We start from the raw sequence: 17499 nt of genomic DNA, 5'->3' as shown, positions 1-17499 counted from the left end.
TCTCAGTCCTCCCGCTTGTATCCCATCATCCCTTGCTGCCAAAAATAAGAGTTACGCCAGATCAAGAAAAGTGGCAGCCGCCATTTTGACCACTCTTGTCTAGCTACTCTGTAGCCCCCGAAAATAACCAACGGTGCCCTCCACACGACACGATAACCAACGGTGGTTTGAATAACCCAACTCTGCATATTGTTGGTTATTTCGGCAAAAAAAATCCATGGTGGGTTAAACACATCCCTCCACATGACACAATAATCCACGGTGGGTTAAATAGCTCATCGTGGATTATTTAACCCATCGTGAGTCATCTTGTTGTCCAAACCCAGTCAGAACCTTGAAGATATCAAATTCTTCAATGAGTGGGATAAGGATACATGGTTTAATTTGTTTTTAACTGTGCATATTTATTGTTTTATAGTGTATGCTTTTATCTGTACGCCGCCCTGAGATCTTAATGATATAAGGAGGGATACAAATGTTTTAAATAAATAAATAAATAAATAATAAAATACAGCCACCGAGGCTTTAAGGCTAGAGGGTGATCTGGGTTTAAGTTAAAGCTGTCCTAGATGTCCGACGGTCTGACGCTGAAAGCGCCTCCATCTAGGAAAGTGATGTACACAGCTGTGATCGATTGTCATCATGTTCACACAAAGATACAGTGGGCTGTCATCAGATGAGTGATGACCAGCACGTGGCTTCTGTGGGCTTTTCTAGGAGGAAACACTCACTGCGTTGAGAAACTGTATCATCTGAGGTAGTCCCGAGGGCTATGTCAATTCAGTTTACTAGTGGGGGCGTTTCTGCCTGGGATCAACTAGCTCAACAGTTGTGGTCAGCTCATCTAGAAAAGGACATTTTAGAACTGGAAAAAGTGCAGAAAAGGGCAACTAAAATGGTCAGGGGGGTGGAGCAAGTCCCCTATGAGGGAAGGTTACAACAGCTGGGATTGTTTAGCTTAGAGAAAAGGCGAGCGAGGGGAGCCATGATAGAGGTGTACCAAAATATGCATGATATGGAGAAAGAGGATAGGAAGACATTTTCCTCCCTTCTCAGAGTACTAGAATTCAATGGGGACATCCCATGAAGTGGATTGCTGGGAGATGCAGGACAGATAACAGGAAGGACTTCTTTGCACAGTGCAGAGTTAAACTATGGAATTCGCTACCACGAGACAAGGTGATGGTCACATATTTGGATAGCTTTGAAAGGAGATCAGGCAAATTCACAGCAGATAAGGCAATAAATGCTACTAGTCCTGATAGCTAGGTATTACCTCTAGTATCAGAGGCAGTACGCCTCTGAATTACTAGTTGCTAGGGAACATGGGCAGGAGGGTGCTGTTGCACTCAAGTCCCACTTGTGGACTTTCTCACAGGTAGCTGGTTGGCCGCTGTGTGAACAGAATGCTGGATGAGATGGACCCTTGGTCTGATCAACATAGATCAGGATCTACTGAGAGAGATCTGGGAGATTTACAGTACATCGGCAAGCATGTCTGACCCCTAATAGTTTTAACAGCAGCAGGTAAAATTGCTGCTTAGCATGACCAGATACAAAAGAGGGCAGGGCTCTTCATCAACTGTTGTGTTGAAGAGGGGATTTCATCAGGTGCTGCGTGCCTTACAAAGGACACCAGCTGAAATTCCCTTTTCTATGTAACTGTTAAAAGATATAGGAGACCTGTCCTCCTTTCCATATGGTCACTCTACACTTAACGCAGGTCTCAAAACTCTTACTGAAGCCAAAATGGCTTTCGAGTCACAGAACATCAGAGCAGCCCCTACTAGACCAGGGCAAGGGCCAATACGATTTCCCCCCATGGCCAAACAGATGCCTTTAGGAAGCCCACAAGCGGGGCGCCAATAGCCCTCCCCCTGTGTAGCTCCCCTGCAACTGTTAATGTAAGGTGACCATATGACAAGGAGGACAGGACTCCTGTATCTTTAACAGTTGCATAGAAAAGGGAATTTCAGCAGGTGTCCTTTGTGTATATGGAGAACCTGGTGAAATTCCCTCTTCATCACAAGAGTTAAAGCTGCAGGAGCTATACTAGCGTGACCAGATTTAAAAGAGGGCAGCTTTAACTGGTGTGATGAAGAGGAAATTTCACCAGGTTCCCCATTTATTCAAATGACACCTGCTGAAATTCCCTTTTCAATACAACTGTTAAAGATACAGGAGCCCTGCCCTCCTTTTCATATGATCAGCCTAGTTAATGAAAGGCAGACCATCTCTGAGACCTGGAAGGAAGGGGGTTTGCAGGGGAGAAACAGTGGATGGCTTATTTATTTATTACAATTTTATACCGCCCAATCGCCGAAGCTCTCTGGGCGGTTCACAAAAATTAAAACCATAATAAAACAACCAACAGGTTAAAAGCACAAATACAAAATATAGTATAAAAAGCACCACCAGGCTTCCTCTGCAATCTCTTCAACAGCTCTCTCCCCAGTGAGATGCCGGCACCTCGGTGGATGGCTGAATGTTTAGTCCAGCGCTGAGGGCATCCAGATGTCATGGAAGGCCGGACGCTTCCTCCTCCTCCTCCAACGGCTGGAATGTCAGCCATGCGTGATAGCCTGCACCTCCTAGGATTCCTTCTCCTCTAAACAAAGACAGGAGCCCACATTTTCATCCTATCACCTGATTAAAACGCAGGTGTAAATTTAAGTACGCTCTTGGTCAAGGATGTGAAACCTCCGGCCCAAAAGCCTACTCTGCAACCGGAGGTTCTGCGTGCAGCCCATGGAGCCTGCTTGAAGCTTGGGTGAGCCTACCTTTTTACTGCCAATGTCACCTGCTGCTTGCTGTTACTGCTGCTCCTTACTGCTGTTACATTGCTACTACCTGCTTGCTCGACAAGGAAGAGCCTGTGAGTAAGAAGGCCATGGTATCGACTGCTCTACCTCATCACCACCACAGCCTCGGCCAGAGCGAGCAACTCTAGGGGGTTCTTGTTAGTAGACCCTTGCTGGGGTGGGGGCCCTCAGCAGGTGCCTGACACTTGACCCCAGCCCTGGGTTGTTGGTGCTTTTTTAAAGCTCTTTGAAGCAACCCCCCAAAAGGACATTGCTTAAGTTTTAATTATATATTCCAAATGTATAACCATATGACCATATGAAAAGGAGGACAGGGCTCCTGTATCTTTAACAGTAATGTAGAAAAGGGAATTTCAGCAGGTGTCAATTGAAGAGGGTGAAATCCCCTCTTCATCACAACACTTCAAGCTACACTAGCTATAGTAGAGTGGCCAGATACAAAAGAGGGCAGGGCTCCTGCAGCTTTAACTGTTGTGATGAAGAGGGAATTTCACCCTCTTTAATTGATACCTGCTGAAGTTCCCTTTTCTACATTACTGTTAAAGATACAGGGGCCCTGTCCTCCTTTTCATATGGTCACCCTACTGTATAAAAGAGCTAATCTGAAAGTCTAAGCTACCTGCAGAAAGGTAGCTCCTAAAATAGCCACGAATGCACAAAAATGGGCTTTTCATTTCTGCTCGCAATGAGCTTTAAAGGAAATAAAAAGAAGCTATCTGGTCTGATCAATGTTCTCTGAAGAGCAGGATGGCGAGGGACACCAAGCCCTGCTCTTTAAGGGAAGTGTGAAGCTAGGCGAGGCTGCTGAACTGAAAATGCAAGTGGAAGATTCAGTAGTTGCTCAGTCCTGACACTCAAGAATCAGAAGTCCCAATGAAAACGGGCAGCTCCAGCGCCTGTAGACGCTCGTCTCTGACCCCTAGAATAAGAAACTCAGTCCAGTACATAAAGGCTCAGTTCAGACAACAGGTTTCTCAACAGTGGTTTTAGAAGTCCATAGTGGAGTTTTTACACAACCGTTGAGAAATGTGTTGTCTGGAGGGAAAACTCCGTGCAATGGTGGAGTTTTTCTTGGAAAACACTCCACACAGAATATTCAAGCTGTGCAGAGGAGAGTTCCTGCACAACCGTTGTGTTGCGTGTTGTGTGGAGGACTCTGTGGAGTTTTCCGTTGTGTTGCGTTGACTTTTCCCACTGGCTACAGAGTTCCCTGGCAAAAGCGGCGAAAGGAGCAAGTGCCACTCTAGGAGAGCCACTGGGATTGGGTTTTTTTGGCAGCAATGACTGATGGAATACCATGGGAAGGACTGGGGGAGGAGAGAGGGCAGAGGAACTGTCAATCAAACATCACAATGGATTTTACTCAACTCCATGGTAGCCCACAGTCACACAACGGCGGAGTTAGAACATGTTGTGTGGGGTGTACCCCCTAAAAACTCAACCATTGAGTGGCATTTTCACACTGCATTGACTTAATGTGTTGCCTGAACTGAGCCAAAGTGTTTCATCGGCCCTATGCCTTAAAACAGTCTTCTGCAACTTAGTGGCCGACAGATATGTTGGACTACAATTCCCATCATCCCAGTTAGCATAGCCAGGCAGGGATTCAACCTGTTTGCCACCACACCGTCCTCACTGTTAGCCACCTTGGAGACCTGTTTTTAGGAAGAAAATGCAGGATACTAGAATCGAGTGGGGTCATCCCATGAAGCTGAATGGTGAGAGATTCAGGACAGGCAAAACAGAGGCTTTCTTCGCACAGCTCATAGTCAAACGCTGGAATTCGCTGCTGCAAGATGGAGTGGTGGCTACCAAGATTAGCCAGCTTTAAAAGGGAATTAAAGTTCATGGAAGATAAAGCTATCAATGGCTACTAGCCCTGGTGGCTATAACCTCCAGTATTGGAGTCAGTATGCCTCTGAATTACCAGTTGTTGGGAGGTGCTGTTGCATTTGTGGCTTGTGGGCTTCCCATTGGGGTATCTAGTTGGCCACTGTGGGAACAGGCCATTGGTCTGATCCAACAAAGTTCTTCTTATGTTCTTAAATTGCTTTTTTTTTAAACTCCTGCATTCTTTGGGCCTCTGAGCACAGTATAGGCAGTGAACAGTCAGCCAACATCAGCTTTCCACCCCCCAAAACCACCACCACCCCGCACACAGTTGTTTTTCTTTTCCTGAGGTCAGCTGGAAGCGTCCTGTGCTCATCGGAAGTTTGCATCCTGCATTTCAAAAGCACAAATTCCCCCCAAAGTGTTGTTTCATGTGCTTGGTTTCTGTTTTGCTGGGCGTTTCACTTTAAAATGAATACATACATATACACTTTACTTTGTATGTGTATTTATATTCTAAAATCCACTTTGCTGTAATACCTTTCATAGGCCAGTGAAAAGATCAAAACGATATTGCGCAAACTTTTGAGACCCCAAGATTTCTTCTTCGGGACGAGATGTTATACAAGGGAGAAGCTGGGCAGGAGGTGAAGGAGTAACTAGATGGTTGAAGTCACATTGTCTGCAACTCCAGATTAGTTTGTCTCATGTCCTGCTTGTGGGTTTACCGTGAACAGAATGCTAGACTAGATGGACCCTGTGTCTGATCCAGCAGGGCTCTTCTTATGTTCAACTGTAGTGTGGGTGCAAGGCGGATGAACATCGAAGATGTGCACCAAAAGGGAGAGAAAGTCTCAGGATACTATATTATTATTATTATTATTATTATTATTATTATTATTATATTTATTTGTATCCCGCCTTTTGCCCAATGCTGGGCCTCAAGGCGGCCTTACAAAGTTTAAAATATACTTGTGGGGGGGAACAAAACCATAAACATTTAAAATACACAACAAAATTATAAGACATTAACATAGATGGAGGGCTAGACTATTCTCCAAAGGCCTGCTGGAACAAAAAAGTTTTAGCCTGCTTCTGAAAGCCCATCAAGGAGGGAGCCAGCCTAACTTCCCCTGGAAGAGAGTTCCAGAGCACCGGAGCAGCCACCGAGAAGGCCCTCTCCCATGTTCCCACCAAGCACGCCTGTGAAGAAGGTGGGACTGAAAGAAGGGCTTCTCCAGAAGATCTCAAAGCACGGGCAGGCTCATAAGGGAGAATACGGTCTTTCAAATAACCTGGACCCGAACCATATAGGGCTTTATAGGTCATAACCAGCACTTTGTATTGTGCCTGGAAACAGACTGGAAGCCAGTGGAGCTGTTTTAACAGGGGAGTTGTCTGCTCCCTGTAACCAGCCCTGGTCAACAATCTGGCTGCAGCTCTTTGAACCAGCTGGAGTTTCCGAACACTCTTCAAAGGCAGCCCCACGTAGAGCGCGTTACAGTAATCCAATCGGGATGTAACTAAGGCATGTGTCACCGTGGCTAGGTCCGACATCTCTAGGAACGGGCGCTGCTGGCGCATTAGCTTTAACTGTGCAAATGCACTCCTGGCCACCACCGAAACCTGGGCATCCAGGCTCAGGGCTGAATCCAGAAGTACACCCAAGCTGCAGACCTGTGTCTTCAGGGGGAGTGTAACCCCATCCAACACAAGTTGAATCTCTATTCCTAACTATAGAAAGGTTTATTATACAAAAGCCCCATTATAACAGGCTTTTCTACAATAAACTTTTCTATAACATCCTGAGACTTCTTCCTTTTTGTGCACCGCTATAGTATGGGTCAACCGGCTAACCTTGCTTAATATTAGTATTCTGTGCTAATACAAAATACAGCTGATTACAGCTGATTTGCTAATACAAAATACAGCTGATTACAACCACAGGTCAATCTTGGTGGTTACAGTCACTAAGAGAAATCCCTAGTGTAAACGCAATTTGGATCATGATCAAAGCTATGCTTCGTCATCACTCCACAGATTCTCTCTGAAATCCACCCCCCCACCCCCACCAGCACCACAGCCCAGGAAATCCCTTGGGGCACATTTGCCCTTCCTAATATGGATTTCTGAAATACGGTTATGCAAAAGAGCTTCTTCACTCTTAATTAACATATAATTCACAAGCCACTGAAAGCCATTTGGAAGATCACATCAGAGATAAGAGATAAGATCAGAGATAAACCATTAGTAATTTTAAAATAATCATGGGGTAGCTGAATGCGAGTGTTTAGCAGCCTATCCTATCCACCAGGAATGGGGGGGGGGGGGGAGATAATAGGGGGAGATGTCTTCCCCAACTTGGAGCCCTCCGAAAGTGTTGGACTACAACTCAGCGAGCCTGATGGGACTTGAGGTCCAAAGACACCTGAAGGCTGGTTCCAACAGAATGGTTTTTCCTACTCAAGAGTTAAAGAGCCAGGCAGGGGGTGCAACATGTAAAATGGTCCCCGGATCTATCTTTTCCATCTCTAAAGGACTTCAGGTGCAGAGAATCAGCTTTGCCACAGCCCCAAGTGATCACCTGGCCATCAAAACAAGAGTATGGAGCAAGGTAGGCCTTTATTTTAGGTATAAAGCCGCTCTTTACTATTCAGGTTTGGTCTGCGCTAAAATGAGCAAACATCCAAAGAAGAGACCTGTCTGGATCAGATGCCCTGCCATCTGATCCAGCATCTGGTTTTCTCCAACATCTAGTACTTAGAGTAGGGAGGGCACAACCTTTGACCCGGGGCCAAATCCCGTCCCCATTTTAGTTATATTCTATGAATATTTTGTTGAAAGGCAGCCTAAAAATATTATAAATCAGGGGTATTGGACCTTAGCCTGTAGGGTGACCATATGAAAAGGAGGACAGGGCTCCTGTATCTTTAACAGTTGCATAGAAAAGGTGCAGGAGCTATAGTAGAGTGACCAGATTTAAAAGAGGGCAGGGCACCTGCAGCTTTAACTGTTGTGATGAAAAGGAAATTTCACCAGGTTCCCCATATCTACAAATGACACATGCTGAACTTCCCTTTTCCATGCAACTGTTAAAAATACCGGAACCCTGTCCTCCTTTTCATATGGTCACCCTAAACTGGCTGGAATTCCTCTGCTAAGTTACTCGTCAGTAAGAGCTTCAAGCTAAACCATATGGGTATTTTTGGTGGTTTGGGCTTCACCCCTTTTGCCTTCGGGGCCTCACTCACTGGAATGCGCCTCTGAAAACCTCTCTGAAATTGAATTCAGACCTCAGGCTGAGAGACATTCAACACCCCTGACTTAGAAGCTTTCCTGCCTCTGAATATGGAACTTCTGTTTAACCATCATGGCTAACTACTGTTCGAAGGCCTATGCTCCGTGGATTTTTCTAGCTTTTTTTAAAACTTAGCAGCCATCAACACATCTTGTAGGATACAAATTATTATGGCCTTTTTTCTGTCGAGAAAAATCCAAAGCGGCGAACGCTAAGGTAACAGGCACATAATCTAAAGCAACCACAATAGAAGATACAGCAACAACAGAAACAGAAGACAAGCCAGCAGAATACCCCAATTAACGTAGAAGAGGGTACAGAGCCAATTTAGGCTTCCTTGCCTAAAGAACCTGACCACTGAATGAGCTCAAGGATGGAGCCTGGCAGGGCTCCCTGGTTGGGAAATTGCACAGAGGTGGTGCCACGACCAAAGAGACTCTCCTCCTTGTATTTACCTGCTTGTACCTCAGTCAGCAGCAGAACCCAGAGTGGAAACATGGACAGAGAACTCAGGTCATCCAGATATTTTTGGGCTGTGACCCCCAACATCCCTGATCATTGACCATGCTTGCTGGGGGTGATGGGAGTTGGCGCCCAAGAACATGTGGAGAACAATAGGTTCCCTACACCTAAAAAGTAGACCCAGAAGAAACATAAAGCAAAAAGCAGTCCTTAAGGCACCCAAGTCCTACTCAGTTTCAGCAGCCTGTATATTACAGCTGAACCGATTAATACCACTTTTATTTCCATGTCACATTGCTTTATTTAACCAGTTGATAATAGCTGGAAAACTGAGGATGGCTGAATTCAATCCCAGGTATCCATCATCAAGATTAATGACATTCTAGCTCTGGAGAGCAATAAAGGGCTCCAGAAAAATGACACAAGTTGTACATAGAATCAGAGAATAGCAGAGTTGGAAGGGGCCTACAAGGCCATCAAGTCCAACCCCCTGCTCAATGCAGGAATCTACCCTAAAGCATCCCTGACAGATGGTTGTCCACCTACCTCTTGAAGGCCTCTAGTGTGGGAGAGCCCACAACCTCCCTAGGTCACTGATTCCATTGTCGTACTGCTCTAACAGTCAGGAAGTTTTTCCTGATGTCCAGCTGGAATCTGGCTTCCTTTAACTTGAGCCCGGATTGAGAAGAGATCCTGGCCCTCCTCTGTGTGACAACCTTTTAAGTATTTGAAGAGTGCTATCATGTCTCCCCTCAATCTTCTCTTCTCCAGGCTAAACATGCCCAATTCTTTCAGTCTCTCTTCATAGGGATAAATAGAACAGCTTGCTTTTTTGCTTCACTTTGAAGCACCCTGAACGGAGAGAGAGTTGTGCTGTTCATAAAAGGAGGATTAATTGAACCAGGAATAATGTAAGCAGGTGGCTTGGGTGAACACATAAATACTCCCCCCCACCGCCAATACTCCACAGAGATCATCCTCTGCTAACAATACCCCCCGGGGACCAAGTCGCTCAGAAACATTAAAAGCCCAAGATTAAATACAATAATTACACACATAACTTACTGGCCTCACAGAATTTAAAATGAATAGACGGTGGAGCATAATGCCAAAAAAGGATGGGAGGGGCTAAGCATGGGAGATAAAAACACATATGGCTCAACAACTCAAGAGTTCCCCAAGCTGGTAACTAAGAGATGTCTTTCAACTTCAACTCCCATCATCCCAGCCAGCATGGCTTAGAGCAGAACTAGCTGGGGACGATGTGAGCTGTAGTCCAAACACATCGGGGGCTGGCTTTGGAAAGTCTGGTGCAGAACTATAGATTGGCAGGTCAATCAACTAACATTTTAGTTGATTAAATTGGTCAGGTTCCATTTGAATCACAGGGCAGGTTTCACTCAGCGTTCGGGGTTTTATATTAAAGGCTATTGAAAGAAAGACCTAAACAAACACCCTGCAAAATGCAGATACAGCCGAAGACTAAATAAAATAATCAGTGTGTGCAGCGGAAGGTTGATCAGATAATACATTTTTCATTCATTTTTATTATGTATTTTATTTATTAAATGTATGAAGCGCACCCTCTGCCTACCAGACGCTTGGGGCAACGGACAACAACATAAACCAAGAAATGTTCAGACATCTGATTTAATCAGCTGCTTTTAATTGCTGAAATTGCTGTGGTTGTTATTATTTAAAGCTCCATTATCCCCACCAATCCCACAAGGAACTCTGGTTGATGTGTGGTGACTATCTTTCTCCGCACCTCCATTTAATCCTCATGACAACGTTGTGGGGTGGGCCAGGCTGAAAAATGGTGACTGGTCCATCCCAGCTGGGGATTATGGGAGTGATAGTCCCAACTCATCTGGGAGGCACAAAGTTGGGAAACACTGCCTTACAGTAGTGATAATTCACATCTTTAAATGCAAATGTACCATCCGATCCTACTCATTACAGCAAAGTCCTGAAGTTTGGGAAGTCACTCTTTCAAGCACGGAATTACTCATAGTTTCCCAGAATCTTGTATATTACAGTCTCATTCCAAGAATCATGTGAAGTAAAATAAGTGGTCTTTTAAGAAAGGACAATAACAATATATTTTGGGATCCAAGGACATCTGAGCTTTCAATATTGTGTTAATGGAAGTCCAGCAATATATATATATATATATATATTGTTTTGTTTTACTTTTTTTGCTTTACGAGACATCCACCAATAGTAGGTAACATTTTTAAATCTCTTATTGATACTCCCAGAGTGCAGGACACGGAATAATGGGGTCAAGTTACAGGAAGCCAGATTCCAGCTGGACATCAGGAAAAACTTCCTGATGGTTAGAGCAGTACGACAATGGAACCAATGACCTAGGGAGGTCGTGGGCTCTCCGACACCCGAGGCCTTCAAGAGGCAGCTGGACAGATTCCTGCATTGAGCAGGGGGTTGGACTTGATGGCCTTCTAGGCCCCTTCCAGCTAAATTATTCTGATTCTAGGATTTTCGCCACTTGCAAAAACATTGTCCTAGCTGGGCTGCTCTCACTTACCATTTTAATGGCACAATCCTATGCAGGTTTAGACAGAAAAAGTACTACAACTCCCAGCATTCCCCAGCCAGCCAGGACTTTTTTCTGTCGAAAGAGGCTTGAATTGCACCCTAAGTCACTTCTGGCACTCTGAAAGCCTAAGGTTGCAATCCTGTGCACAATTATTTCAGAGTAAGCTCCATCACTTCCTAATGATAAGATAATAACTTCCTAATGGTAACATGTGATCAAGAGAGGGAAAGACTACCTTGGGAGGTGATGGGCTCTCCTTCACTGAAGGCATTTAAGAAGCAGTAGTATGTTCATATGTCAAGATGCTGAAGATCAGCCTTCCCCAAGCAGGCACCCTCTCGATGTTTTGGGACAACAATTCTCATCAGCATGGCCAATGGCCAGGGGTTATGGGAGTTGTAATCCAAAATATCTGGAGGAGAAAAAGCTGGGGAAGGCTGCTGCAGATGTTAGATGCCTGCACTGAGCATGGGGTTAGACTAAGGCCTTAGCTAGACCTAAGGTTTATCCCGGGATCGTCCCAGGTCGTCCCTGCCTGCTCCCAGAATCCCCTGTGTGTCATTTACATGAGCAGGGATGACCCTAGGATAAACCTTAGGTCTAGCTAAGGCCTATGTGACCTCCAAGTCTAAAATTCAATGAACCAGCCAACTCTCTTCTATTCAGATATCACAGGAAGAAGCATGTGGTCCAACAGCTTTTTTCCCTGGTCGCCTGGATGTTATTCTTAGCTCACCAGAGGCGACTAGCTAAGTGGCTTTTTACAAGCCTCTTCTAACCCAGCCTGACTGCAAGGAGATGAACAACGCAGTCCTACGTATGTTTACTCAGAGCTGAGTGCCATTGGGTTGAATGGGGCTTACTCCCAAGTGTATGCAGGATTGCAATCTTAAAGGAGATTTGAATTGTCAATCTAGCTAATTGCCATTTTAAAACCCGAAACAGGGACATCAGCATTCTCTCGCTTTGAGCGTGGCCAGGAGGGAAGCATCTGCAAGCAAAACTCAACACTAAATGTCTTTAATAAGAAGCCGAAATCACCAGGAGGCAGCAGGATAAGCAGATGAAAAGCTAACCTGATACGCTCAAGGTCAGCTATAAAATTTCCCTCTGTGATGCTCAAAGGTTCAATTCATTATGAATCAAAAACAAGAGTGGAATTCAGAAGGAGGAGGGATGGGAAAGCGGAGCAACGTGAGGCTTTCAATGCAAATATATCACATCTGCATTAAAGTATGATTCCCATGAAATGCCTTATGCTAAATACACCAAGGAAAACAGGAAGTCAAAAAGGGGCTTTCCAGACCAATATTATACGTTGTTTGTTCAGAAGCAAATCTGACCGAGTTCAACGGCACTTACTCCCAGGTAAAGGTGCACAGAATTGCAACCTTTTCCGGTATTTGTCCAACAAGCAAAAGGCAATGAAAAGCTACTTCCAGATTTGATTTTTTCATAACACTAGACTTCAAAGTGATTTTTTTTGAAGTTTTGTTTTAGATTTTCCATCCAAATGCATCCCCATACAACAGAGAACTACTACAGTTAGGTTAGATCTAGATCGATTGCTAATCTCTGAGAGAGATTAGCAGTAGATCAGCAAGGATTTCCAATTGCCAACTGTTTAACAAAAAAGCAGCAAAAATTGAAGAAATCTTGAGATCACCGGGCACGGATTTTTTTCTGTGGAAGAATAATGAACTCTATTCAATTCTGAGGCTAAAAATAAGAACATAAGAAGAGCCCTGATGCTGGATCAGGCCAAGGGTCCATCTAGTCCAGCACTCTGTTCACACAGCAGCCAACCAGCTGTGACCAGGGGCCCACAAGCAGGACACGATGCAACAGCACCCTCCCACCCATGTTCCCCAGCAGCTGGTGTACACAGGCTTACTGCCTCTGATATTGGAGGTAGCACATAGCCATCAGGACTAGTAGCGTTGATAGCCTTCTCCAGGAATTTCTCCAACCCTCTTTTAAAACCACCCACATTGGTGGCTATCACCACATCTTGTGGTAGTGAGTTCCATAGTTTAACTATGCGCTGCGTGAAGAAGTCCTTCCTTTGATCTGCCCTGAATCTCCCACCAATCACCTCATGGGATGACCCCGGGTTCTAGTATTATGAAAGAGGGAGAAAAATGTCTCCCTATCCACCTTCTCCACACCATGCATCATTTTGTATACCTCTTATCATGTCTCCCCTTAGCCTCCTTTTTTCCAAGCTAAACAATCCCAGCTGTTGTAATTTTCCCTCAGATGGGAGATGCTCCAGTCCCTTAATCATTTTAGTTGCCCTTTTCTGGGATCAGAATTCTTTAATTGCTGGATCTCTGAGTTCTAGTGAAAAAAAAAGAAGGCCACACACAAGCCAGAAATCTGCCCACCTTTGTGGTAGGGAATAGAGTCCTTTCTTTAAGAAGAATCAGCAGGGATCAAATCCTTGCTAAGCTGCTGACCTCATCTACCCAGGCCATAGAATGTCCTCTTACCAACCTGCTCGGTCACTGAGGACATCTGAAGGCATGCTCCTGGTGGTTCCACATGGACCTATGGCCCAACTGGAGCCCACATGGAGAAGAGCCTTCAGGGTGGTGGCTCCCTTCCTATGGAACTCCCTGCCTCTTGAGTTCAGGCAGGCGTCAACGTGGATCGTTTCCAGTGCCTCCTGAAAACAGCTCTTTTCCAGGAAGTCTTCCGTGGTTGATCAGTCACATTTGTATTGGTACTTTGTTTTTAAAAAGAATAATTTTAATGTCGTGTTTTATTCTTTTTATCGTCTGCTCATTTTATCCCTTGCTGTTCACCGCTCCGGAATCTGTTTAGATGTGGAGCAGTATACAAATGTTATAAATAAATAAATAAGTGGTAAAATGAGCCACAGCATTTCAGACTGTAAGAAGAAGATGCAAGATTTTAAAATGCTCCCTTACATGAAAACTAGCACATGGGGGAGAAAGCTGGGCTAGAACCCGGTCCCCTGATGTGCTAGATTTCTACTTGCAGGGAGTTGTTGTTTGCATAGGGGAACATTCAAAAAGTGAGTCCCCCCACCTTCTTCAGCCTGAAGTGGAACAATCCATTCCATTCTGCTGCATGTCTCAATGGTGGTTTTGAAAATAACATGGAATGACCCCATTTACTCGTTGCTCTTAGCGCATAGGATCAGACACAAATTTGTTAAATAAACCAGAACCCGCAAAGATGAGTCATTTATTATACGTGAAAAGAAACCACATTTTCGCCAGGACATAAAGTAATCTAGATATCACTTACCATTGAGTCACAATTTTAAAAATAGTAAATTGAGTGGCCAGTATTAAAAGCAAGCCATATGGCACCCATGTAAGAACTCACAGCTTTCGAGCTTTTCTTTTCCCTTTTTTTTTAATTTCTGACATCTCTGCAAAAATAAATAGTTTGCAGAAACAAATACTGAGCTATGGCGCTTCCTCAAAGCTCTTCTAGAATTTTTAAAAGAGTTGGTGATCATGCAATCCAGCCCCTTGCTCTACGCAGGACTCTTGCAACTACAGTATCCCTGACCAAGGTCATTTAGCCCTGGCTTAAATACCCCCAAGAAAGGACAGCCAAAGCAGGGTGACCCTATGGAAAGGAGGACAGGGCTCCTGTATCTTTAACAGTTGCATAGAAAAGGGAATTTCAGCAGGTGCCATTTGTATAGATGGGGAAGCTGGTGAAATTCCCTCTTCATCACAACAGTTAACGGTGTAGGAGCTATACTAGAGTGACCAGATTTAAAAGAGGGCAGGGCTCCTACAGCTTTAAATGTTATGATGAAGAGGAATTTCACCAGGTTCTCCATATATACAAATAACATCTGCTGAAATTCCCTTTTCAATACAACTGTTAAAGATACAGGAGCCCTGTCCTCCTTCTCATAGGGCCACCCTAACAGCCAACCACCTCCCAAAGTGGTCTGTTACAATGTCAGAGAGCTCTTACCCAGTGGAGGCAGTCAGAACTTTAAAGGAGCGATCTAAGGTGCTTCACAGAGTGCTTCATGTCTTGGATAGCTCCTTTAAGAGTTTTGAGTGGTTCTAGCTGAAACCCGGAGCGGATTCACCACTCTACTGACATTGGAGCCACCAGCCTCCATTGTTCTTACCATTGGGAAATTTCTCCTAATGCAGGGTGGGTGGGGAGTGAACAGAGAGGCTGCCTCGGGCGCCAAAACAACCCCCCTCTGGGGCCCCCATCCATCCTTGCTGCCCCGAGAGCCCACATGTCCACCCAATCTCTTGCTCTGAGGAAGAGCCAGTGTGGTGTAGCGGCTAAAGTGTTGGTCTGGAAGTTGGGAAATCCAGGTTCTAGTCTCCATTCAGCCATGGAAACCCACTGGGTGACTTTGGGCCAGTCACAGACTCTCAGCCCAGCCTACCTCACAGGGTGGTTGTTGTGAGGATAAAATGGAGAGGAGGATTATGTATGCCGCCTTGGGTTCCTTGGAGGAAAAACGGTGGGATATAAATGCAGAAATAAATAAATAAGAGGAGGGCCTATAAACAGGAGGGCCTTCTCTGCTGTGGCACCCCGGCTGTGGAATGAGCTCCCTAAGGAGGTTCGCTTGGCACCTACATTATATGCTTTTAGACGCCAGGTGAAGACCCTTTTATTCTCCCAGCATTTTAACAGTCTATAAATACATTTTAACTTGGTGTTTTAAAATTGTAATTTTGCATTGCTGCTGTTTTTATCTGGTTGAGCTTTTATATTGTATTTTATAGTATGGTTTTATACTGTTGTTTTATACTTTGAATGTTTTTCATTTTTGTGAACCGCCCAGAGAGCTCCGGCTATTGGGGGGTGTAGAAATGTAATAAAATAAATAAATAAATAAATAAATAAATAAATAGTAAAATAAGATATCTATCAGGTGGATGGGCTCTCCAGAGAGCCGAAAAACCAAAAGCAGAAGAGCATCCAAGCCAGTTCAGAAAAAAAGGAGAAACAACTTATCAGGATGCATATGAATTATTTTCACAAAGCCAGACGTGTTTATTCAAAGCCCTTCCTCAGGGGTTTTTTTGGAAGATAGCATCTGCAGAATTTCCTCTAGCAAGATAGCTATCTCCTGCGATAATCTATGACGACTGTGATCATCTATGTCAGTCACTATAGATCATCACAGGAGACCAGTAAACGCGTTGGGCTTTGTGAAAATAAATCATTTACATCCTGAGAACTCGTTTCTCCATTTTTTCTCTTCAAAGAGCAGCCCAGGCCCAAATGCCAGACTTCAAGGGGTCCTTCCTTTTAAAGCAAGGCATTCTAGGTGACGTGGCTCTAAAGATGGCCTGTGGTGCTGTGGCACAGGTGACCTCCAGGCCACCACACCCAGAATGCCTCACTTTAAGGAAAGAACCCTCAAAGCGTGGCATGGTCTCTGGTGGACCTCAGGTCAGGAGGCCAAGCCCAGCTCTCTTTCCAGAAGGACATTGACCGGTTAGAACAGGTTCAGAGGAGGGCAACGAAGATGGTACAAGGACTTGAGGACATGTCCTATGAGGACAGGCTGAACGAATGTGGGATGTTCAGTTTGGAGAAAAAGAGACTGAGGAGAAACATGTTAGCAGTGTTCAGGTACATAAAAGGGTGCCACAGCGAAGATGGTCAAGAACTATTTTCCATGGCTACAGAAATTAGGAAACAAAATAATGGGTATAAATTCCAGCTACCTAGACTTCGATTAAATATAAGGAAAAACCTCCTGATGGTAAGATCTGTACAACAGTGGAACAATCTACCTACGAAGGTTGTGGGTTCTCCATCTCTGGAGGGTTTTAAGAAGAGGGTGGACAGCCACCTCGCATGGATGGTTTAATTGGTTTTCCTGCACACTTCAGAGGGTTGGACTAGATAATCCTTGTGGTCCCCCTTCCAACTCCACAATTCTATGATTCTCCACGAGGCCAAATCTGGCTTCCCAGGGTTCACCAGATGGTCACACTCCCTTCCTGTGGCCCTGTGCCTTTCCTCGCTCCCCGACTATTGATCGTTTTGTGGTTTCCAGTGGAGGCTGGTGGCTCCAATAGCAGTGGGGCAGTGAAGCTGCTTCGGGTTTCAGTCAGCAGAAATCAGAACTCTCCGATGTGTGAAGCACCTTGGATAGCTTCTTTAGAGTTGTGACTGAAATCCGGAGCAAATTAACCACCCCACTGACATTAGAGCCACTGACATCGGAACGCCTCTCCCGACATGAACCTACCCGTACATTGAGCTCAACATCTAAGGTCCTCCTCCAAGTGCCTACTCCGAGGGAAGCTTGGAGAATGGCAACAAGGGAGAGGGCCTTTTCAGTGGTGGCCCCCCAATTGTGGAACAATCTCCCTGATGAGGCTCGCCTGGCGCCAATATTGCTATCTTTTCGGCACCAGGTTAAGACCTTTCTCTTCTCCCAGTTATTTAACAACATGAGCTGAGTTTGTTTGTTTTGAACGGACCCCAGAATAGCTATTTTATAAGATATTGTTGTTTTTATGCTTTTTATGTTTTTAAACTTTGTG

The 17499-nt window shown here is 44.8% G+C and overlaps 1 protein-coding gene across 4 annotated transcripts in view; it reads right to left on the bottom strand.

Annotated features, from left to right (window-relative positions):
• Positions 1–17499, bottom strand: part of PAK1 (p21 (RAC1) activated kinase 1) — a 128788-nt gene that overhangs the window by 100073 nt on the left and 11216 nt on the right. Inside the window, exon 1 of one of the 4 annotated variants that reach the window (XM_063127259.1) lies at positions 2413–2500. The exons of the other annotated variants lie outside the window; for them this stretch is intronic. The gene's annotated coding sequence lies outside the window, so the exon portion shown is untranslated. Of the gene's footprint in view, positions 1–2412; positions 2501–17499 lie in introns of those variants that run through there. 4 annotated transcript variants of the gene reach the window in all.

Source organism: Elgaria multicarinata, chromosome 5 (assembly GCF_023053635.1).
Source record: "Elgaria multicarinata webbii isolate HBS135686 ecotype San Diego chromosome 5, rElgMul1.1.pri, whole genome shotgun sequence".
Taxonomy (NCBI): Eukaryota; Metazoa; Chordata; class Lepidosauria; order Squamata; family Anguidae; genus Elgaria; species Elgaria multicarinata.
Note: the sequence above shows the minus strand (reverse complement) of the source record. Positions and strands in the feature narration are given on the sequence as shown.